This window comes from Danio rerio, chromosome 1, assembly GCF_052040795.2.
Source record: "Danio rerio strain M-AB ecotype USA chromosome 1, GRCz13ab, whole genome shotgun sequence".
NCBI lineage: Eukaryota > Metazoa > Chordata > Actinopteri > Cypriniformes > Danionidae > Danio > Danio rerio.
The window spans coordinates 29,724,032-29,749,790 of NC_141021.1; the positions used below are offsets into that span (position 1 = coordinate 29,724,032).

General features: G+C 44.0%; 1 pseudogene across 1 annotated transcript; it reads right to left on the reverse strand.

The window, feature by feature from the left end:
- Positions 1–4,116: 4,116 nt before the first annotated feature.
- LOC147846860 (uncharacterized) lies at positions 4,117–25,572 on the reverse strand (annotated as a pseudogene). Its single transcript, XR_015477292.1, has 2 exons — positions 25,510–25,572; positions 4,117–6,364 (listed from the first exon to the last, which is right to left on the reverse strand). The product of XR_015477292.1 is annotated as an uncharacterized LOC147846860 (transcript).
- Between the last annotated feature and the right edge of the window lie 187 nt (positions 25,573–25,759).

The window sequence follows — 25,759 nt, forward strand, 5'->3', positions numbered from 1 at the left end:
TATCTTAATCAGCATCAAACAAAATCAAAGATGATTAAATGTATACACTGAAACAGTATTAAACAAACCAAATACAATGTTTAATTGTAAACTAAAATAGAAAATTTTATAAATCTTTTAAAATGTAAACTCAAAAACAGAATTAAGAAAATTAATACAGGGGAAAATGTAAATTCTAACTAATCAAACAAGTCAATTAACAAAAGAGATCAAATATTAAACACAAACTTAACACATTTGATCAAAACGAATAACTAAAACATAAGGCTAGCTAACATGAATCAAAATCTAGTAATGAGTAAATAAAAACGTTATTGATAAATCATCTACGTACCAAAGCATTTTTAATAGAACAGAGTATTGAACCTAAAACACGGCGATCACGTTCAGCTTTGTTCAGTAAATTTAATAGCTCAGTCAGTTTCTGATTTGCACCCCTTAGTTGTTCATCTATATCACGCTGCTGGTGTAAAACATATTCAGATATCTGATTAATTTTTACCTGGTTTCGCTCAAGATATTGCTGAACTAGTTGATTAAAATGTGGTTCGACGATAGAGTTGGATCCTGTTTGTGTGAGATCATCGGCTTGTTGTTGTTGGAAAACGTGGTCTCCGCCATAATTGTTTTCTTCCTGCTTTTCCGGCTCGTCTTCTTCTTCTACTTCTAAAGACGGGTATGGTGTATATACAGGGCTGCGACCGCCACCTAGCGTTGAGGCATAACCATCGCTGGATTCACCGTCATCAGTCCAGCATTGAAGGCTTGGTGCTGAAACATCATTAAAAAGAAAAAGTCTTTAATATATTGTTTAGAAAGTCGTAATTTTACATTTAATAAAATAAAACACTCACAATGTTGTGCCTCAATACTGCATTCAGAAGGACCGTGGGGGCTGCTAGCCGGTGACGTAGGAACGAGAGGAGAAATGCATATATAATGTAATTTAAATGAACAGAAATGTGTACACATCATAACCGATTAATGTATTTTCAAAGTTAATAAAACACTTACGTTGTTGTATTTCAAAAACACTTTCACCAGGTCCGAGCGGGCTGGTATCCGGTGATCGCGGAACTAAAGTAGAAGCAGATAGTGCATATTCAGAAAAAAAATTCAAACTAGGTCTAGCATGAAACATTCAGCATGGACGGGCGCACATTTCAACAGTTATAAATTACATAGATTTAAACCGTATAAAACAAGATGATACATTACCTAAACGAGATTCATCTTCATCATCACCATCATATTCAATATGTTGATCCTGTACGGCGGTATAAATTTTCAGCCTCTTGTTTGAAACAGGGCTAAAGTTATAATCAAGGCATCTTTTTTCCGGCCGTGTCGAGCTGACCAACGTTGCTTGGACCAGATCGGTCGCTTCTTGCTCGTCCTCCGCTGTTAAATCAATAACTTTGATTATTATCTGAAACATAAAAGTGAAAATATTGTATTAATAACGTTTTAGATTATCTAGAACTGCACCATTCTAGAGACATTAAATGACCAAAATCACATGACTATTTCTGTGGCCTGTATGAAAAGCGCTCGTCTTCGAGCCGCGTGTGTTTTCTAACCGGGTTTCGAATCCACGCTAGGATACAATGGGCCTAGAATATTTCATTTAAATAAAACATTTACCTTCTTCCCTTTGGGCGTCAGTATTGGATCGAGGCCACACTACGAGATAAAGCAGAAATGTATGATTTAAAACAGCCGTTTATATAACATATAAAATATCCGTATAAAACAATATTTACTCATAGAATTGGTTGATGGCTTCAAAATCATCAATCACTGATTAATTTAATTCTGTAACATAAAAGCTGATAGATTGAAAATATTTCAGGTCACAGTATGACTGACGAAGTATTACTTAATGTAATGTATTACACCATAATAATAATATTTTACTTACGACGAGCCATGCTTCCTCAAAAAGTTTAGTGTAGACTAGAAGAGCTGGTGAAGGAGACGATTCACATCAACGGGCGATGATCAGATGAATAACTTTCCCCCGGGGATGTCTGCTGTATTTAAGTATAAAGATGTGGGGGTCGTGCCAGGTGTCGGAGAGCGATAAGAACCATAAAAACTACTTGAATGTATTACTTTCAGAATCACAAACACAGACTTTTATATAATAGTAGAAATAAAAATATCTTTTATATATTATGACAGCTAGTTTATAGATTATTTAATTTATTAAACAGTATCGTTAAAACCTGATATAACGTAATGGAATAACTTGAATGTAGGGTTAAATAAAGTATATATATAGTCGTGTATGTATTATATCACGTATATCTTTAATATTGAATCATTTCACTTTATATGAATGAAATGGAAAACATTGTTATTATCTATTATTGTAGTCGTATAATCTATAATCAAGCCTCCGGAAACATTTTAACATGTAATATTACTGTTTTAATGGTGACATAAATACGTGGTTATTTTAATTAAAATATCAGATGTGTTTGGATAAAACATGGAATATGATAATTGTAACTAATATGGTCTTTTAGACTATTGCATCCAAGTTGATGTAATACACTCGTTTATTATTTAGATAAGGTTAAACATATTTCATTTAATCGGGTGAAAATAAGGGAATAAACGAATTTATGTATTTGCTGAGTAAACACTAGATGGCGCTAGAGGTCTATGTTTGTGCTCAGAGACCCATGGCGCTTATCGGTATCAAAAGACCTTAGCGGAACCACCCGCTGTTCGTGTTCACAGATCTGTTCGGATCCTTACTGTGTTTATTACAACGGACAACGGCTATAACCTTATCGCAGAGACCTGTAGGCTCTTCATGCTGCGCTGAGGAAATTAGTTCGACAGAGGTGCCGCACGACAAATTCAAAAATCCAAATTCAAAGAAACGTAAACGCAGTTTAATGTTTGTATCAAATAAAATTAAATAGACTAAAACAAGACGTTCAATAATGATTATCTGACGTATGCCAGATTATTAATGAAAACAATATATAACCTAGTTGCGGCAATCATTAAAATAATGTAAGAGGTTATCATTAGCCTGGATTAAAATATGTAACAACGTGGTATTGAGTTAAACATCATACCAAAATGATGATGGTTTATTAAATACAGTTTCTTGAATTCATTTCTTCCTATATTTCTATATTGAGCCAAAATAATATAACATTCAAATCGTGTTGAGTGTTTATAATAATATTTAATATTCATTGTGTATGATTTTAAATTATCTGTAATTGAACATTTATTCACAGGTTACACCATAGATAGATTAAAAAATTGTACGAGATAAACTTTACGTTAGAAATGGGTCTTACAACAGAGTTTATCGTTTATTGTTTTATTATAACATTTAAATAAAGTTAAATATTTGATATTCATTGTGTAGGAATATAAAATATTTGTAATTAGACATTTATTCACAGTTTGCATCATAGATAGATTAAAAATTTGCATGAGATAATCTTTACATTAGAAATGGAACATACAACACAGTTAATCGTTTATTGTTTTATTATAACATTAATTTATTTCATTAAATTAATGTTATTTCATAATTTATTTCATTAAAATCTATTTTATAATATTAAAATATCTCATTTTAATGTGATAATAACGGAATTATTAATTTAATTCAATTGATAAGAATCTAATTAACGGAATTATTAATTTAATTAAAATGATAAGAATCTAATTACCGGAATTATTAATTTAATTCAACTGATAAGAATCTGATTACCGGAATTATTAATTTAATTCAACTGATAAGAATCTAATTAACGGAAAGGGGCGGGGTTTACACCGGAAGCCCTGCCCTAAAAGGGGCGGGCGGTCATCAATCAAACTTTTTGACACATGGTACCGGATGTTACTCTCTACTGAAGCTAAACAAGCTCATAAACAATCATGTTTAGAGTTGTTTTGAAGCTAACTTGCTGTACTATTTGATTGTTGACATTTTATCTTAATACAAGTACAACATGTTAACATTTTAAGAGACTTAAACATATCTGCTTCAGTTTGCCAATGCAAATTCCTCTTCTTCGAACAAAGAGCCATAAAACCAGGATTCAAGGAAGTTAGTTTCTTACTTTCCATGGAGGGTGGATCAGAACCCGCCCTATAAAGCTTGTTCAAAGCAACAATCTCCATGCTCTTGAACCATGCTCTCTTAACTGGCAGCTCTCCACTGTGCTCTGCAACTCTCTGGAACCATGCTCTCAAAAACCGCAACCTCTTCAAACTCTGCAACCTCTTCAACTTGCTCTTCCTTAGAAAGAGCTCCTCTTCAACTCTTCTTCTAAAAAGTAACTCTCTCTTCAACTATTCAAGTCATAGCAACTACCTAAGAACAAGACCTAAGCAGAGAAACTTCCAAGAAAGCAGGCGGAGACCCAGACGGAAAGGGTTAATTGCACAGCTCAGACATTTCACATGTCAGATACTTTCTTTTATTTATTTTCCATCAAGAGTCTAGTTAAGTGCGTCACAAACCAGTAGACATCACGTCTGGCCGTACCGCTTCAAACTTCAAACTATCTACTCCACCTCCACTCTCAAACCTCGCGAGGACTAGGGACAGCCAACCAGCCAGATGCTTAACAATGGGAGCTTCTTCACATCACGGATAAACCACAAGTACCCACTTTCTGCCTACATCTGAACTGGTAGGAACTAAATTCAGCCCTAAAGATACAATAGAAGGGTTAAAATGATTATGTGTGGTTTGCTTGATTTGCTCTTACAAACTCCGAGGTTTTCCCATCATTACATTCTCGCAACCTCTTACTTTACCTTCTTTATTTTTCTCTACACTTGTATGAATGTGTGTTTGTTTTAGGTGTTAGTTTCTGTTAGATTAGACAATAAAGTTTTATTTTGTATAAAGAAAGGTGCCTGTGCATATTTATAAATCTAATGTCTTAAACTTCGATCTTGTTACCCTGCTCAAACTTAATGGGTTTTTATTTTGATAGCAATAGCCATAATAAACTCAACTGTCCACTCGAACGATCGCTGGATAATTGCATGTTCGATCTGACTAGGAACTGTTCTCCTCTGCAAATAAGTTTTGACAAAATATTTTTTTGCTGTGGTAAATGCCTTGGTAAACACCGTTCCCCAGAAGTCGCTTTAAAGCCAACATATGTTGCACAGGCAACTGTTTCACCACGCCTTTACAGAAAAAGATGCAGATGCCCCTTTTAAAAGACTTCTGTGGGAGAACAGTGCAGCAGTTTCAGATTTTCTAAACATAGGTGACTGCAGTTGGTGATGCATCATCTGCTGCTTTTAGCATTTTAGGGATTCTTCTCCATAGCAAAAAAGATTTTGCTATTTGAATGGGGACATGCTGAGGTCCATGGAAGAAACCTAGCAACTTCCTGTTTTTGGCCTCAAATGAAAAGGCAGATGCAGCCTAAAGGGGTCCCCAGCTATGCACACTGCTTGCAAAATGTGTCAGCTGATGCACAGTAAATGAGACATGCTGTTTGCCATAAGGCGTTTCAGCATATATGACATTTTTTTAGCATCAAGTCAGCTTTTTTAATCAGATGCAACACCTAGCAGCACGCAATGCATGTAGTCAGGTACAAAACCTTTCACTATGTTGAACAATGGCAAGAACAAAAGCTGACAAGGGCCACGGACACCATTTACGGGAGTACTATTTGCAGCAATAGCATCATCTACCCACTTGTCTTGTGTTCTCGGCTCAGGCTCATGCACACTGAATGGATATACACGAACCATCCCAGCTCCTTTCTCAACCATTTCGCCAGGATGGAGACATCAATCACAGCCAAATTTCCAATTAAACTGAATGGAATTTTTCAGCCTGGGCCGTTCAGCTGCATCACAAGCACTGGCGAGTAAAAATGCTCGGGAGGTAGCTTGTGTATTTGTGATTTGGTGATGACTGTCCAAACCATAATGTCATGTAAAGAACATGTTTTTTTCTAATTTCAGGTGGCAGTTTATTGACAACACATCGTAAAGGCCAGATAGAATACATTGATGACTCAAAAACTGGAACACCATCACAGTTCCAAAGAAGAGTTAGATCTGACTCACTTATGCTGTATTCGAGCATTGTTTGCCGCATTTGATTTCCATCAAAAATGTCAGAGACTGTATCATCACTGTAACTCTGGGGCCTTCCAAGCTTTGAGAAAATATCTGAATTTTCTAAGAGGTCTTTTAGTTGTGAAGCCAGTGGTAAATAGATAAAGAAGTTTCCATTTTTCTTGCAAGTGGTCAAATCATACTTGAATTGGCAGTTGGTATCCCTACACACCCTCACCAGTTTCTCCAATATACTCTGTGCAAGATGGAAAGTAGAAATACAGTTCCCCTTTGGTTAGGGAACTTCAGTGCCATAGAGTGGATTGATTGAAATCCACGAATGGGAGGATTCGGTTCAGAAGCCGCTTGTCTGAAAGAGTATTGAACGGGCCAATGAATGCAATGAATTGGCAGCGTAAGCTTGCACAGGTGTACTTCATTGCCAATTATCCCAGCATATAAGCACACCTGGAGCGAGCAAACGCCATCCTTTTCGCTTCAGAGACTTTCTGATCGAGTCGATGAGGGTTCCTCCTGCTGTGACCAGCGATTCTGAGCGAACGAGAGCATTCTCACGGTCCAGAGTGTGTACACGCAGCGGCAGACGGTCGAGCTGGGTTTCTCCCTTGCCTGGCGTTCTTTGGGTCCGGTATAAAGTTCTTTGTCTGGCGTTCTTTGGTGCGTATAAAGTTGCAAACTTCACAGAAAGAGCAACACAGTCGTGCAGCACGTCCTTTTCAGGACGGCGCTCCGACTGTGCGTTTCTGGATGCGGTGGTTTCCTGTCCTCGGATGATGGGCACGGGCACTGCGTTACATGTCTGGGGGGTCCAGCATGTTAATGCGCTACTCGCGGGCAGTTCATGTCATCATTGCGATGCCATGACTGTTGCGCAGTAAAGATCGCGGCTAGCCTTTGCAAAAGGGCGAACCACCCCAGTTGTCCCCTGCTCTGCAGCGGGCACTCGGCCAGATCTGAGGGTTTCAGCGAGAGATAATCCGTCACCCACGGGCGAATTGGCAGTTGGTATTCCGCCGACTTAGCTCTTCGGACTACTGAGTCCGCTGCGTGTGCGTTGGGGAGGACGATGTCCACATTAGTGATCCAGGAGCGCCACCCCTGGCTGATATGCGCGAAGTCGACAAAGTCCGCTTTCTTGACTTTCCCCATATTCCAAGCCATGTTCGGCGACACCGTTTGTGAATTCACCCAGGAATTCAAGGACCTCCCGCTCCTCTAAGCGCTCCATCCAAGCTTCGGGCGGGGGAAGCAATCTGTCTAAAAGATGGTAGCCCTTACGCCCGATCGGAGGGTGGGCTTTCATTGTCCGATGATGATCCAGACCCGCTCGCCCCTTTCGGGCTGGTGAGCGATGTAACTACGGATCCTGAAACGGACATGTTAGCCGTGCTTTCCCGGGCTGCTTCCGGACCGACTAGAGGGGCGTTCCCTTCTTCCCGGAGGTGCACAGTAGGCTCATGCGGTCTTGAAAAGCACTTTTTTTCTGCTCGTGCTGCGTGTCCCTCCACCCTCACCACTCTTGATGGTGGAACAGCCAGGGGGTATGTGGCGATTCCTCAGGTTGAGTGCGCGATGGCGGTCAATCCGCGCGGCGCCTCTTCTTGGCGGGGTCCGCCTCGTCTCCTATCCAAAGCCTGTAAGTTATCTGCCTCCCTCGGAGCTAGAGCTTACATAGCTGCGGGCCAGGCTGCTTCCGCCTTGCATGCAATAGCCACCTACCAGCGCTACCTAGCGCAGGCGCTGGCCGAGCTGCACGAGGGTGGGTCCAACCCAGGCTTACGAGCTTCGCACCGCCGCCGACTTAGCTCTTCGGACTACTGAGTCCGCTGCGTGTGCGTTGGGGAGGACGATGTCCACATTAGTGATCCAGGAGCGCCACCCCTGGCTGATATGCGTGAAGTCGACAAAGTCCGCTTTCTTGACTTTCCCCATATCCCAAGCCATGTTCGGCGACACCGTTTGTGAATTCACCCAGGAATTCAAGGCGGTGAGAGAGCAGTTGATGGGTGATGTCTTATCGGCGGTCCGTAGCCCGCTCCGCCCGCCGTGCCATTCATACCTGCTCCTCGCAGAAGGCGCCCGTCTACGAGAGTTGCTCCGCCCCTGCACACGCCTCTGGCGAAGCGAGCGCGTCGGGCACCTCGGAAGCAGGCAGCCCCCCTGCCCAGAACGCTGCTAAGTCTGGCAACGGACCGCGAAGCGTCCCTGGGACAGGCCATCTGGAGAAGAGGGAACTTGCTCTTTCCCCGCTGGAGGGCGGGGCCCTATTTCCAATGGCACTTTTTACTGCCATGAAAACATTATGAAAGGGCACTTTTCTACTTCCCCGGATGTGACAGCCTGGGACGCTATGCTTTCTAGCTTGCAGATTCGGTGCGTTTCGCCAGTGGCTCACGAGCGCTGGAAGGACGGTCTCCTTTCTCCCACCCCTCGAGCCTCCCCTCCGGAGCTCGGGTGCGGAGGGAGAGCAAATATCTCACCTCCAGCTTTTCCGTGGGACCCGCGCGCTTCCCAGATCAGCACACCCACTCCACGCTGCCCCACTGCTGGTACGTCAGCGATTGTAGCGATGAGTCCATTAGCGAGAGCTCTGCCTGCCTGGTTAGCGCGGGCCAGCTCTTCGCGGTGGCTCATACGCACAATCAGACTCGGCTATGCGATTCAGTTCGCGAAACGGCCCCCCAAGTCACGGGTGTGTATTTACCAGGGTCAGCCCCCTGTCCGCCCCTGTCTTGCGAGAGGAGATTGCTGTCCCCCTGGCGAAGGATGCAATCGAGCCGCTCCCTCCAGCCGAGATGGAGAGCGGGTTTTACAGCCCACACTTCATCATGCCCAAAAAGAGTGGTGGGTCACGGCCAATCCTAGATCTGCGCGTGAATGCTCACGCAGAAGCGCATCCTCCGGTGCGTTCGTCCTCTGGGTTGGTCTGCAGCATTAGACCTGATGGACGCGTATTTCCATGTTTCCACTATTCCTCGCCACCGTCAGTTTCTGTGGTTTGCTTTTGAAGGTCGAGCTTGGCAATACAAAGCCCTCCCCTTCGGGCTCTCTCTGTCTCCGCGGGTCCTCACCAAGCCTGCGGAGGGTGCCTTAGCGCCCCTTCGGCTCGCGGGCATCTGCATACTCAATTTCTTGACGACTGGCTGATTTTTGCCCTCTCTCGGAACAATTGATTATACACAGAGACAAAGTGCTCCGGCACTTCCACCTGTTGGGGTTTCAGGTCAACCGAGAAAAGAGCAAACTCGCAACCGTGCAGAGGATCTCTTCTCTCGGGCTGGAGATGGACTCGGTCACCATGGCAGCGCGCCTCTCCGGAGAGCGCGCTCAGCTGATGCTGTTCTGTCTGAGAGAGCTCGACAGTAAAATAGTGGTCCCACTGAAACTATTTCAGAAGCTCCTGGGGCATATGGCATCCGCAGCCGCTTCAGGCCGCTCGGATTACTCTATATGAGACCACTTCAGCACTGGCTTCAAGATCGAGTTTCCAGACGCGCATGGCATGCGCGCGCACACCTTGGAGCGCCCCCTCGTTCCTACAGGCCTGGGTGTCTCTAGAACAGGCGTCCAGTCTTGTTGTCGTTTTAGCAGACGCTTCCAACACGGGCTGGGGGGCTGTGCGTTGCGGGCATGCGGCTGCGGACCTGTGGAAGGTACCCAGTTGCATTGGCATATAGCCTGGAGCTGTTGGCAGTGTTCCTCGCTCTCCACCGTTTTTTTCCGGTGCTGGAGCGGCAACACGTGCTGGTCAGGATGGACAGTACGGCGGCGGTGGCGTATATCAGCCGGATGGGGGGTATGCGCTCTCGCCGCATGTCTCAGCTCGCCCGCCGTCTCCTCCTCTGGAGTCACCCGCGGCTGAAATCGATGCACGCCATTCATATTCAGGCAAGCTCAACCGTGCAGCCGATCCGCTCTCACGGCAGCCTTACATCCTGGAGAATGGAGACTCCACCCCAAGTCTGTTCAGCTGATATGGGCGCGATTCGGGGAAGCCCAGATCGATCTTTTGCTTCCCCTGAGATCGCTCATTGCCAGTTGTTCTTTCCTGACCAAGTGCTCTCGGTACGGATGCACTGGCTTACAGCTGGCCTCGGGGCATGCGCAAATACGCGTTTCCCCCAGTGAGCCTGCTCGCGCAGTTACTGTGCAAGGTCAGGGAGGACAAGGAACAGGTTGCTGGTTGCGCCCCTCTGGCTCAACCGGACCTGGATGTCAGAGCTCTCCCTCGCGATAGCCCTCCCCTGGCAGTCCCTTCGAGAGAGCACCTACTCTCTCAGGGACAGGGCACCATCTGGCACCCTCGCCGATCTTTGGAGGTCCTTAGATGCGAGGAAGACTTAGGTAACCTCCGATTGCAGTGGCTAAAACCGTCACTCAGGCTAGAGCCCCCTCCCCGAGCACGCCTATGCCCTGAAGTGGAGTCTATTCACTGAATGGTGTGTCTCTCGCAGAGAAGACCCCCGTAATTTGCCAGATCAGCGTTGTGCTTTCTTACGCCGAGAGAAGCTGGAGAGCAGGCTGTCGCCCTCCACACTCAAGGTTACGTGGCTGCCATCTCCGCTCTCATGACACGGTGGGAACGCATAACCTCATCATCCGGTTCCTCAGGGGCGCTAAGCGAATTAATCCACCCCGCCCCCTCTCATGCCCTCTTAGGATCTCGTCCTCGCTACACAAGCCGCGTCAGATCCCTTCGATCCTCGACTCAGTATCTTTCTGTTCCTGAAGACAGCTCTGCTGGTCGCGTTGATATCGATTAGAGGGTCGGGGACCCGGAGGCATTTTTCGGTCAGTGACTTGTGCCTGTAATTGGGCTGGCTTTCTCTCACGTCCTGAGACCCCGCCCGCGATATATGCCAAAGGTTCCTACCACTCCGTTTTAATACGAGGTAGTGAGCCTGCAAGCGCTGCCCTCGGAGGAGGCAGACCCAGCCCTTCTTTATTGTCCAGTTCGCGTTTTGCGTATTATCCGGACCGCACTCAGAGTTTAGATCATCTGAGCAGCTCTTCGTCTGTTATAGCGGTCGGCAGCTGGGAAGTGCCTTACCGAAATAAGTTCCCACTAGATTGTGGATGCCTTTCTTTCGCTATCAGAGCCGAGATGAGCCGCGTCCCCCGAGAGTGCGTGCGTACTCCACTCGGAGCTTCACATCCTCTCGAGCGCGCGCACGCGGCGCCTCTCTAACAGACATCTGTAGAGCTGCGGGCTGGGTGACACCCAACACATTTGCGAGGTTTTACAATCTGCGAGTGGAGCCGGTTTCCTCAAGGGTATTAGGTAACCCTTGGTGATTGAGGAAACAAGTCGGTAGGGTGTTGAAAATCGCTTGCTGCGCTATTCTCCCTAACACGGAGGTACGTGCGCCTTTTTATCTGTCAGTAAAGTTCCCCGTCTGGTGAGCCCTGCAGATTCCTCTGTGGCCCCCAGCACTGACTCAGCGGAGGAGTCACTTGCTGGCCCACTACGTTGTAGGTCTGCCCGCTGGTCAGCCCGCGTTTTGGGTAAAGGTGCCTGCTATGCGTGATCCCCACTAGGCGATCCCATATGCTTATTCCGCCACGGTTAAGTCCCCCCCCCCTGGGCGGACCCGTGTCTTCCCTCTCCGCTAACCACTCTTTTGCTATGCGCACTCCCCCTTTTTAGGGCTAGTCTATATGTAAATTCTGCCATCTATCCCCCTTTTGGGTAACGAATGGCCTCCGCAGCGTCCTCCCTATCGGGATTGCACGCTTCCCAACGTACTGTCGTATTTTCCTAGAATTATCTAGATGCTCACGACTTCCCAAGAAATATATCTAAATCCGTAAGACTTCTGTTGAAGTAGGATAAATTAGGGCCAGGGACACGTTGGAGGACTGCGCCTCCCATGATGTGGGTGCGTCACGCTTGCTTGACTATCCCCTCATCGGGGGCATTGGTAAGGTGCAGTCATTATGGCGCTTTCCATACTTCTCCCATTCATGGATTTCAATCAATCCACTCTATGGCATTGAAGTTCCCCAATCGAAGGGGAACGTTCAAGGTTACAGAAGTAACCCTTCGTTCCCCGAGGAGGGGAACGGAAGTGCCATACTCCGTCGCCATAATGACTGTCCCTTAGCTGTTTGAAAGTCTCTTCAGCTTAAAAGGATGGCGTTTGCTCGCTCCAGGTGTGCTTATATGCTGTGATAATTGGCAATGAAGTACACCTGTGCAAGCTTACGCTGCCAATTCATTGCTATCATTGGCCCGTTCAATACTCTTTCAGACAAGTGGCTTCTGAACCGAATCCTCCCATTCGTGGATTTCAATCAATCCACTCTATGGCACTTCCGTTCCCCTCCTCAGGGAACGAAGGGTTACTTCTGTAACCTCGAACGTTCCATTTCACCATGAGCACTTTTTTCTCAACCAGGTAGCGAGTGTGGGGTGCTCTTTCATTGAGAGTGTGGGCTCTTTCATTGAGAAGTGTAAGGAGATCTTGAAGAGCTGCCTCTGTAATCTTGTGGCGGAGAATAAATGCTGTAATAATCAGATTTGCCTGCCCTGAATCGATACAGGATCCACAAGTTGATGGACTCTTTTTCTAAGAGGAAAAAATAACTTAATCATCATTATGATTTTACATTAACACTAGCAACTCGGGATCAAATAGACAAATATTTAATTTTCAGTGAACAACTAAGGTATGGTAAAATGACTTATTCTTATGAAAACAACTTTCATGACTTAATATAAACTTTTATCCCCATGTTTTTACAGTCTCATTCCATTTAGTATATTTAGTATTTACTTAATTTATTTGTATGTAATTATTTTTTATTTATTGCGTTTTTTATTTATACAAATATTTATTTTATTTATATCTTATTTATTTAATTACATATTTTTGTATATATTTATGAAAATTAATAAATCATGTACTAAAGGATGCTGAATTGGATTTTTAAAATATGTATACAATACATGCATACACATGTAAAGGTTTTACTAGACAAGTATTTACATATTTGGCAGTAAGCATTCTAGTGCCAAGCTAAAGGCTACCTTTTAACACTTCTAATAATACCCCTTCTCTCAATTCAAATGTACCTTATTATTCTCAAACAAATTGCCTGTTTCCAGATTTTCTATAATCTGCTTTTCAGCATCACAGTCATCCTGGAAGTGACACATTTTAAATAACTATATATAACTTTTCACATTTTGCATGAATTTTTTTTTAAATGTTACCTCATTTGAGCCGTCACTTCCACTTCTGAATTCTGTATCCACATAAAAAACAAAAGAAATAAATTATTTTTTGTTGTATTTCTTATTTGTATATTACATTTTTATTTGTTTACTAGGTTATTGGTGCTTTAAGAAGTTGAATGCATAGGTGCAGTTTTATCATATGACACATAATGGCTACAAATGGCAAAAAAAATTTATTGTTTGTCTTATTTTAGATTTTAAGTGACATATACAATTCTGTCTATTACCAACAATGGCCAGGCTATTTGCATATGTTCATATTTAAAAAGTATTATGACCTAGCTAACTCATTGATTGATTTACCTCATTATAAAGGCTTTCATCGTAGCTGTCAAATTCTGAATTCTATCTCCTTTCTTCGTTTTATGCAATTCCTTCCTTATTTTCCCCAACAAACAAAGAAAATGTAAACAACATGAAATTTGAACCAAAGCTATACGTGGCTGCAAAAGATTAACCCACAGGTTAATTCAAGGCTACTTAAAAAATAAATAAATAAAAAATTGTATAATGTTATGTTGACAAATAAATAAGTAAATAAATAAACAAACTTACCCATGTTAATCCTTGTTTATTCCAGTTCCCCTTCGGGGGGAACTCCAGCACTATAAGTGGATTTGATGTTCTAAATCCACGTATGGGAGGATTCGGTTCAGAAGCCGCTCGTCTGAAAGAGTATTGAACGGGCCAATTAAGCAATGAATTGGCAGCGCAAGCCTGCGTAGGTGTGCTGCATAGCCAATTAACTGAGCATTTAAGCACACCTGGCGCCAGCAGACGCTATCCTTTTCGCTTCAGAGACTTTTCTGATCGAGTTCATGAGGGTTCCTCCTGCTGATCTACAGCCACTTCGAGCGAACGAGTGTCTCCCGCTCCAGAGCGAGTCCACGCATTTTTATCTATATGTATGTTAATTTTGTATGAAATAAGTAAAATAAATGCCTGCCGTCCCTTTGGGTCCGGTCCTCCAAGAGCGGTGCGTATTGCTGCAAAGCATCCTAAAAGAGCAACACAGTCGTGCAGCACGTCCTTTTCAGGATGGCGCTCTTACTGTGCGTTTCTGGTTGCGGGGGTTTCCTGGCTCCGGATGATGGGCACGATTACTGCATTACATGTTTGGGGGTCCAGCATGTTAATGTGGTGCTCGGGGGCGGTTCATGTCATCACTGCAATGCCATGACCATCGCACAGTTGAGATCGCGGTTAGCTTTCGTAAGAGAGCGAGCCATCCCTGTCGCCTCCTCCTCTGCAGCGGACGCTCGGGCAGATCTGAGGGCTCCAGCGAGAGACAACCCGCCGCCTAAGGGCTCGCGGACCTCTCGCTCCTCCAAGCGCTCCATCCAAGCTTCGAGTACTGGGAGTGATCCGTCCAATCAGATGGTAGCTCTCACGCTCGCTGACACCGGAGATCAGATGTCCTCCGCGGCATCGGAGGGTGGGCTTTCATTGTCCGACGATGATCTGGATTCGGATTCATTGTCAAAACGGATCCTGAAGCGGACATGTTGGCCGTGCTTTCTCGGGCTGCTTCGGCCGTCGGGTTGGAGATGGTTCATCCCCCAGCCCCGCGGCCGGACCGACTAGATGGGTGTTACGTAGAGGACCAAAAGGCAAAGCCTTCGAAGCCTCTCGTCCATTTCTTCCCGGAAGTGCACAGTAGGCTCACACAGTCTTGGAGGGCACCTTTCTCTGCCCGCACTGCGTCCGCCTCCGCCCTCACCACCCTGGATGGTGGAGCTGCCAGGGGGTATGAGGCGATCCCGCAGGTGGAGCGCGCCATTGCGGTCAATCTTTGTCCGCGTGACGCCCCCGCTTTCCTCGGTCCGCCCTGTCTCCCGTCCAAAGCCTGTAGGTTATCTGCCTCCCTCGGAGCTAGAGCTTACAAGGCTGTGGGCCAGGCAGCTTCCGCCTTGCACGCGATGGCCACCTACCAGCGCTACCAAGCGCAGGCGCTGGCCGAGCTGCACGAGGGTGGGTCAAACCCAGGCTTGTTACACGAGCTGCGCACGGCCACCGACTATGCTCTCCGGACCACTAAGTCTGCCGCTTGTGCACTGGGGAAGACAATGTCCACACTTGTGGTCCAGGAACGCCACCTCTAGCAAACCCTGGCAGATATGCGCGAGGTTGACAAAGTTCGCTTTCTTGACTCGCCCATATCCCAGGCTGGCCTGTTCGGCGACACCGTCGGTGAATTCACCCAGGAGTTCAAGGCGGTGAAGGAGCAGTCGGATGCGATGGGCAATGTCATCTATCGGCGGGGCCGTAAGCCCGCTCCATCCCCGGCCGAGCCATCCACCTCCGCTGCTCCTCGCCGGGGGCGCCCGCCAACGGCCGATGCCCCGCCGAAAGCCGGTAGCCCCTCCTGCCAATTCATTGCTTAATTGGCCCGTTCAATACTCTTTCAGACGATCGGCTTCTGAACCGAATCCTCCCATACGTGGATTTAGAACATCAAATCCACTTATAGTGCTTCCGTTCCCCTCCTCGGGGAACGAAGGGTTACTTTAGTAACCTCGAACGTTATGTCTAGTCTGTCTGGGAACAGGTACATCTGAATTTTTAGGATATTGTTTTTACCGTCCCCTCTTTATGGGGGGGGGGCTCCATTTTTATCTATATGTATGTTAATTTTGTATGAAATAAGTAAAATAAATGAATTAATTCATGTAACAAAATTTTATATTATTATTATTGTATATATTATTATTTTCAATCTTAATATTTACCTACCACCGCTAGCTGGCGGCATCGCCACATAAGCGCTTGCCTTCATTCATGTTGTGGTAGCAACAATGACTTCTCTGATTGGTGGATCTCGCTTTGGCGCACTTTTTGTTACGTCACTACACTTCTTAACCGTCTGCTGAATACTAATTTGCCGTCATCAAAATACGATGCTCAGTTTTTGTTTGTTTGATTTTTTTTAAGGTAAATACGGTCGAAATAGGCCTTTCGAAGTACATAGAAGACACTGGTATTCACGTTGAAACATTAAACAGCATTAAACAAAAAGAGGAATGGGACTTCTCCAAAGAAGTTGTGGTCAACTGGCCCACTGGGCGAAACCAAATGGCTCAGCACGTCGCCCGAGTAGTGTATTTTGCTGGTAAGTAGCAGCTGTTCATGATTTAACGTTAAGTGTTTCTGCCAACCCAGGCTCATTGTGGAAATGTAGTCCTGCGGACCTTTCTGGAGACCGCGGAATACGTCCCGGCGGGTACGTACGGCTGCAGTTTTTGTTTTTGCGAATCCGTGAGAGGCCACTGTTGTGCGCTTTTTCGCATCTCAAACGCCTCTCATGAGTGCAGTTCATGCCCGCGCTGTTCTCGCGTGAACCCACCAGAGGCCGCTGTCCGACTGACCGGATGATTGACTGCGCGACCGGCCAATCGGCTGACCCGCCCTCCTCCTTCCCTGAACCCAACCAATTTTACCGATTGACCCGCCCGCCCGCTTGCTTCCCTAAACACAGGCAACAGTTTACAAAAGTCGTCCAAAAAAAGAAAAGCCCTGATTTTTTTTTTTCTACCGCGTTTTTGGATTTTACCGCGTTCTCACCCTGTTATGAAACTCGTTCACTTAATTAGGGATTCTGTTTTTGTCTTACCTGATTGCTGGAACCGCTGTTCCCCGGACTCGAAACCGATCGCCGTGGTCAACTCCTATCTGCATCTCAAGCCTGCCAACGTACACAGTGAGCTGAGTGGACAAACGGGTTGCAGCGGGGAAGCCCTCCACAAGGAGGTAAGCGGTCGGCCGGCTGGCCAGCAAGCGCAATAGAGAACAGCATCACACTGCCCCGCAGTGTTCGCTTGAAGAAAATAAATGCAGCCGTACGTACCTCCTGGGACATATTCGCTGTCTCCAAAAATGTCCGCGGGACTACGTTTTCAGAATGAGCTTGGGTTGGTTTCTGCAGTACTTTTATGTGCTAATTGTGTTGTTTTGTCTGGTTAGAGTTACAGTAAGGGATAATATTCTCTATTTCTTTCAGCAACGATAGAGAAAGAAAATCGTGGCTGGATGCTCATATTGTATATTCAGTGTTTACTTATTATATTGTATCTAATGTTTTAACGAGTTAAACAAGTAAATAAGTGCAGTGCAGAAATCTGATTATGGCTCCTCATAGATATGATGGCTCATTTGTACTTAAATGTAAGTTCACACTTGCTTTCGTTTAAATATAAAGCATATTTGGCATGCTGGGAAGGGCTCTGAGCTCGAGGAGACACCCCAACTCGAGTTATTCCCCTTATCAGGAAACAAAGAGGAGTTGGGATTCAAGCGAAGTATCTGGCCCGGCCCCAGAACGCTCCCCCCGGGAATGCAATGCAAGAGGTGAGGTGACGGGGTGGTGGAGGGATGCTAAAGTAGTGAGATGCTGCAGGTAAGACAGCTTTGGTATATATAGGAGTTGCTCAGAAACTGATTTGATGATGGGATAATTGTCATTGACGTATTCGATACTGAAACTTCTGCGCATGCTCCTCCCGAAATCTGTTTACAAAACATCACTTCACGAGTTCACACTTGCATTCGTTTAAGTATAAAGCAAATTTGGCGTGCTGTCCGGGGGGAGGGCTCTGAGCTCGAGGAGACACTCCAACTCAAGTTATTTTCTTATTAGGAAAGAGGAGTTGGGATTCGAGCAAAGTATCTAGCCCGGCCCCAGAACGCTCCCCAAAAAACGCTATTTGGTTACAGGACAGCAGCCAGACAATGTGCAAGCCCCCCAAAATTTGCTGATCTTAAAAATTTGGAGGGGTGCTGTTGAGTTATAAGGTTTGTGTTTCGGGAGGAAGTAGCTGTTGTGTTGATAGTGGTGCATGATGAATGTCTCCAGCAAGAGTGTCGGCATCTTCTGTGGGAGCAGTCACTGCATTAGCAATGGTGTGTGTTAAAGTATGCATCCCCATAATAGTGTATGATGAGGTATGCGTCTCTCATAGGAGTGGTCACTGCGCTTGCAGTGGTGCATAATTATAAGGTGTACGTCTCCCGTATGAGCAGTCGCTGCACTTGCAGTGGTGCATAATTATAAGGTGTATGTCTCCCGTAGGAGCGGTCACTGTACTAACAGTGGTGCATAATAATAAGATGTGTGTCTCCTCCTGTATGAGGTATGAGTGGTCACTGCCCTAGCGGCAATGTGTAATAAGGTGTGCGTCTCCCGTAGGAGCAGTCATTGCACTTGCAGTAGTGCATAATTATGAGGTGTACGTCTCCCGTAGGAGCGGTCACTGTACTAACAGTGGTGCATAATAATAAGGTTTGTGTCTCCTGTATGAGGTATGAGTGGTCGCTGCACTAGCGGCAGTGTGTAATAAGGTGTGCGTCTCCCGTAGGAGCAGTCATTGCGCTTGCAGTGGTGCATAATTATGAGGTGTATGTCTCTCGTAGAAGTAGTCACTGCGCTTGCAGTGGTGCATAATAAGATGTGCGTCTCCAGTAGGAGTGGTCACTGCACTAGCAGTAGTGTGTAATCAAGAGTGTGTCTCCCGTAGGAGCGGTCACTGCACTTGCAGTGGTGCATAATAAGGTGTACGTCTCTAGTGGGAGCTGTCACTACACTTGTAGTGGTGCATAATAATAAGGTGGGCTTCCCCCGTGGGAGCGGTCGCTGCACTAGCAGTGATGCGTGATGAGGTGTACGTCTCCAGTGGGAGCTATCACTGCACTTGCAGTGGCACATAATAGTAAGGTGTGCTTCTCCCATAGGAGCAGTCACTGCGCTTGCAGTGGTGCATAATAATAGGGTGTGTGTCTCCCGTATGAGTAGTCACTGCCCTAGCAGCAGTGTGTAATCAGGTGTATGTCTCTTGTAGGAGTGATCACTTTGCTTGCAGTGGTGCATAATATTAATGTGTGTGTCCCCAGTAGAAGTGGTTACTGCGCTAGCAGTGGTGCATGATAATAAGGTGTATGTCTCCTGTAAGAGAGGTCACTGCACTAGCAGTAGTATGTAATTAGGTGTGCATTTCCCGTAGAATCGGTCACTGCGCTTGCAGTAGTGCATAATGATAAGGAGTGTGACTCCGGTAGGAGCGGTAACTACGCTTGCAATAGTACAAAATTATAAGGTGTGCGACTCCTGTAGGAGCAGTCACTGCGCTTGCAATAATACAAAATGATAAGGTGTGTGACTCCTGTAGGAGAGGTAACTGCGATTGCAGTGGTGCATGATAAATAAGGTGTGCGTCTCCAGTGAGAGCGACCTTATAATGTGCAGCAGCAACCTTATAATAGAACTCCTTGAAGGGGTTAATGACCAGGATTAGGAAAGGTTAAGGGATTGAAATTGTAAAAAAGGGGGCAATGATGGCGCATTTCCACTGACTTTTCAGTTTAATTTCTGTGGAAAACTTAATTGATAGGATTAAAGGAACTTATGGTAGTGCAAGGAGCATTGAGTAGTAGCCGAAAGTTTTGAATGGAGTTCCATGGTTTATATTGAGTGCAATTGCGACTTGAATCTCTGTGAAAATAGATGGGGTAAGCTAGTCATGGGATTCTGGATGATTTCGAGCTGAAGTTGCTTATCGGATTGGTGTTATTATTACTTCATAATTACTTATCAAATTTATTTAAGCAATTTATTTTATATACGCGTGTTGTCTATGTAAACGTTAATAACATATTTAAGTTTATACATGTTAAGTACCTAGACGATGAATCTAAGGGATATAGTCTATACGTGGCCCAGGATCACCGGTGGGAGGAAAAGAGAAGAGGGGCTGCCGGCGTTAGTGAAGTCAGCCTCGCGATGGCACTTACGTCGGGGCCTGACAGAAAGTTGGGGACTAGTGCCGTTTGCGGAGGCGTGCTCACGCTACTGATGACCCTAGGATCACAGGTGGGAGGAAAAGAGAAGAGGGGCTGCCAGCGTTAGTGACGTCAGCGGAGGCGGCCTCGCGCTGACACTTACGTCAGGGCCTGACAGAAAGTTGGGGATTAGAGCCATTTGCGGAGGCGTGCTCACGCTACTGATGACCCTAGGATCACAGGTGGGAGGAAAAGAGAAGAGGGGCTGCCGGCGTTAGTGACGTCAGCGGAGGCGGCCTCACGCTGGCACTTACGTCGGGGCCTGACAGAAAGTTGGGGACTAGAGCCGTTTGCGGAGGCATACTTGCGCTACTGATGACCCTAGGATCACAGGTGGAAGGAAAAGAGAAGAGAGAAGGCTGCCGGCGTTGGTTACATCAGCGAAGGCGGCCTTACGCTGGAACTTGCATCAGGGCCTGAACAAACCTGGTTAATCTGCAAGCGGCATGAAAGAAGAGTCCGCTTGTTAGGTGGTGACCTGTTGGTGACGTATGTAATACTGTTTCCGGGTCCAAGCCGCCACTCATTTGAGTTGAGAAATTTATTTGTTTATGATCACTTTAAATTCTTATCACACAATAAAGTTAATTTTATACAAAATCAGTGTACACAACCATTGCTTGCTGCATAACAAATACCAAAAACTTAACAATTTATAAAAATTAATCACTTTCTGCCCGTCAGATATAAGGTGTGGACGTATGTATTGTGATAGTGATTTTGGAAGTAATAAATCGCTTTGTAAACATTATAATTAACATTTCATGAGTCTCCCCATGCAGTAAGTTGAGAAATTATTTGTTTATGATCAATTTTAAACATATTACACAATAAGTTAGTTTTATACAAAGTCATGTTGTACACAACCATTTTTGGGCTTGCTGCATAACAAATACCAAAAATTTTAACAATTTATAAAAATTAATCACTTGCGTCATGTATGATGCACGACAAGTAAATTGATAAATCTAAATTTTGCACCACTGTTAATCTCTCACCATGCAGCATATCTTTTCATAGCATTCAATTTTTAGTCGTCAGTTTTTATCAAGGGGGAGTTGTCGAGATCTACCTGAGCTCAAGACTCCCCTCTCGCCCTCCAAACGGGAGGGAGCCCAGGGCTCAAGAACCTTTGAGCTCAGGGCTCTCTCCCGGGACAGCATGCCAAACTTGCTTATAATCAATCATCAGTTAAGTGTGAACTCTTGAAGTGAAGTTTATTCATAAACTAATTCGAAAGGAGATTGATTGAACACGGCTGGTTCTGCATTAGCATGCATGATCCACCAATCAGGCCATTCCTAACCCACTATAAAGAGCCAGGGTTTTTTCACTACAGTCATCTTTGATTTGAAGAATCCCCCCTTCCACCCCTATCTCTTCACCTTTTCCTCCATAGGGCAGCACAGTGGCCCAGTGATTAGCACTGTTGCCTCACAGCAAGAACGTCACCGGTTCTAGTCCTTTAACAGGCTGGTGGTCGTTTCTGTGTGTAGTTTGCATGTTCTTCCCGTGCTTGCGTGGGTTTTCCTCGGGTCCTCTGGTTTCCTCCCACATTCCAAAAACATGCACGACAAGTAAATTGATAAATCTAAATTTTGCACCACTGTTAATCTCTCACCATGCAGCATATCTTTTCATAGCATTCAATTTTTAGTCATCAGTTTTTATCAAGGGGGAGTTGTCGAGATCTACCTGAGCTCAAGACTCCCCTCTCGCCCTCCAAACGGGAGGGAGCCCAGGGCTCAAGAACCTTTGAGCTCAGGGCTCTCTCCCGGGACAGCATGCCAAACTTGCTTATAATCAATCATCAGCTAAGTGTGAACTCTTGAAAGGAAACTCGGCAATCAGTCAACAAAGATGATGATTTATGATTTCTATATAAAGCTTGATATGTGTAATTTTGTATTAACCAATTCAAGTCGAAAACAAATGATCTCTTTATATGTAATCCATATAAAAGTAAGGACTGGTATGGATTCTTCTATACCGCCTGTGAGTAAGCTGTACATATGTAAATTTCCAGATGTGAAAACAACAGAGGTAAAGGACCAGTGGCAAAGAGAGCTAAAGTAGATATGATGTTCTCTGACTTTGCTCAGAAATGCGAGTAATGTTGGTCTGTGTCATGCCAAAAAAACTATTAGATGAAGATGTAACCTTCATCTTCACAAAAATGTATAAAAACGCTACAAAAGTGGACCAAGATAAAAAAACATCCTGCGTCTGTCAGTCTCCACTGATGTCAAGAAGAAGGTCAGGGGTTACAGTGAAATACTGCCTTTTTCCTGCGCTCCCATCACAGGATACCTGTCTGCAAGGCTACATTTCTAAGTGTCCGTAATAAGTTTATTCTATAAATAATTCCTGTGAAAATCAAATTTTGAGGATGATAACTTGCTCCAAAATTTGATGCGCGCGACTATTTTAAAGATTTTATTATCGCACATGGTGTCTTTCACCTGCTTTCTTTTGCTCAGTTATTTCTGTTAATATTGATTAATTATCATTCTTTAAAATAACATTGCTCTAATATGAGATTTCCAAAACTAACTCAGAATCGTATTATAAATCAATCTTTGTATATACTATTCCATATCTATGTTTTTTTAATCAATTTGAGATGTTTGACAATGTTAAGATAATATGTTGCATTTTGGCATGTTTTTTTGACTTATTTATGAACTATTTATGAACCTAAAGTTAAATAAATATCCTGGATTTGAAGAATATTGTGTTCCTGGCCTTCAATGAGCCCAAGCAATAGTTAAATATATAAAAATTGTGAATGAAAGTGACTGTTGATGTCTTAAAAAATAATGTCAAATAACCAACATTTGTCAAAATGGATATATCTTGTTTTGCAATGAAACTCTTCATTTACAAATAACTATTTCAGTACATTTTCTATGTGTAAGTTTATAAAGTTTGCAGAGTTTTATAGTGTACTGACTTTCACAAGCCTCATTCCATGTCTGACACTGTCGTTTTAATTGCCATATGATCTGAGCGAACAGCCGAAGCGTTGCTTGCTATCTCGGATTTAACTGCTTGTAATTCAGCTTTGACCATTTCAAAATCTTATGACAGTGCACTTTTCAGTTGTTTGAAAGAGCAAGCTTATTTTCGTTTTCGTTTATGGGAAAACAGGCAATCGCTGTAAATTACGATTACATTTTTGGCTGTTCAACTGCATGGTAAGGAAACCTTATATATACCTGCTACACATGCGGATGATCCCATCCCATACAGCTGGCATTGCATGGCTCAAAGATACTTTGTACATTTACTCTGTCATGAGAAGCAGCTGACTGATGTTGAGACAGATAGTGATTCAAACAGATATGGTGAACATCTTCTTCCTAGAAAGCAAGGCTCAGTGATGCACAATTTTCAAATGTGCTTATTTCGCCCAGAGAGGGAAAGCAGTGTGGCTGAAGGTCAGTGTGTGCAGTCTGCAAATATCTCATGTTCAGCAAATAGTAATAACTATTGTTACATCTGTGGCAAGCCTCAATCCAAGTTAGCACATCATTTAAAAACTCATATGGGTGAACTTGAAGTTGTGCAGGCTTTTTCATTTCCAGTTCACTCGAAAGAAAAAAAAAAAAAAAAAATGCTTTAGAGGCCCAAGAACTAGGGAAACTTTAAACAACACTGATGTTCTACAGTGTGGGGAGGGGGACCTCAAAATAAAGCAGGCACCTAAAAGAAAATGAGATGCAAGGAATTTTGTTCATTGCATGCACTGCAAAGCAATGATTATACGAAGAGTTCTGAGGTGCTATTTGAAAACATGTCCTTTGAAATCAGCAGACCATAAAACTGAAGAGAGGAGACCGTTTTGGGCCTTGGACCTATAACAAAGACTTTATTCAATCAGCAAATTTCTCAAGCTGTCTGGAAATTATTGGGTGTGATTAAGCAGGATGACATTTCTGCTGTTGTCAAAAATTACCAGAGTACTCTTCAGCTTGTCTTGTTTTTAACAAACACCGGCATGACCCTAACAAATTTGAGTTTATTCGTCAAAAACTATTCAAGGTTGGATGATTGTTGTTGATTTTGCGTATATATTTTCTGTGTACAGTCCTAAAGAAGTCATTAAACCTGCCAATGTTCATAGACTCATTAGAGCAGTTCAGATGGAATCTGGCTATGCTAAGAAGAGTCACTGTTACCAAAGCTAAAGTCTTGCTTTAAAACTGGGGTGTTCATTGAATAAGATCTGCGAAATTATTAAATTCGGGCACTTATGTCTGAAGACAAGGAAATGATTACATCTACAGAGACCTTTAAAAAGATCTACTCAAAGTGGTCAGAGATGATCTTACACACTGCTTTGGTGACACGGAACGAAGCTAAATTTAACAAGCCCCCAACCTTTCCCTTCACTCAGGATGTCCAGTTCCTATATTGCCACCTTGAAAAAGAAAAGTACAAGAGACAGCATCTCCTCAAAGCTATTGTGGAAATATAAATTTATATAATCTAATTTCAAATGAACAATAATCTACATATAACTGAAAAGTTCTGTTCTTTGGTTTTTAATTATATCATTTCATCAACATCCCAGCTAGGAGGGATATTTACCCTTTTGTCTTTCTGATTTATTTATTTATTTATTTTTTGGAGTTTTGGAGTCTTACCCTTCTGACTCCAAAACTGAATATGCATGTTTTGTTTAACCATCTCCCCTCCTCTTAAGAACACAATATAGACAGGACATCTTTGTCTCAAATCAGACTTGAGATAAACTAGCAGACTGCAGACCTCCAGTAGGCTCTGCAGACACACAGACTTCTTAAAAGATGCTGTATGACTGCAGATAAACCAACACGTCTCAGTAAAGGAATTTTGCTTGTTTCGAGTCTCCTGGACTGGGTTCTCTTCTTAAAACAACTTATCTTTTTTACAACATTATGCAGAATAAACCAAAGCAATACTCACCAGAATCATTGTTTTTAACCACAGATGTGCTGAGGAGGTCTCTAAAATGCTGCTAAAAGGTTTCAGAGAAAGGGACAGTACTGCTCTTTATAATGATGTGTCAATGGCCTGAGCCAGTTTGAGCATAGAATCTGCAGCCACTTTAGTCAAGTTGAGATCAGGGAAGAGGGGAAGAAAGGTAGAAACTTTATTGAGAGAGTAGCTGTTTTAAATACTTTAGGAAGGCTAAAAAGCTGTGTATATTTGTCTGGCGCTTTGAGTCAACTAGATCTTTTCAGAGGTACAATTAGCTCTGTGAGTTTATCAACTCCTCCATAAACTGTACCTGGATGGTGGAGGCTTTTTAATGGTGCTTCCGACTGAGTTGAGCCCAGTTTGATCAGCTGTTGTCCGACATCAGCAGGAGGCACATCCACGTCTGGTGTGAACGCAGCATAAGATGTAGGGTCATCTGGCATGTTACATAAATGCTGTGTTATTGCTATTTGACTTCCGAATCCAGATATATTTGAATAAAATTAAATTTAATACGAAATGACAGATTGCGATGACAGTGATCATGAAGAAGGTGATGCTGAAGATGATGCTCTTGCTGGAGCTGCTGGAGACTTAAGTTGTTTTTACAATCAAAGTTAGAAATAATTC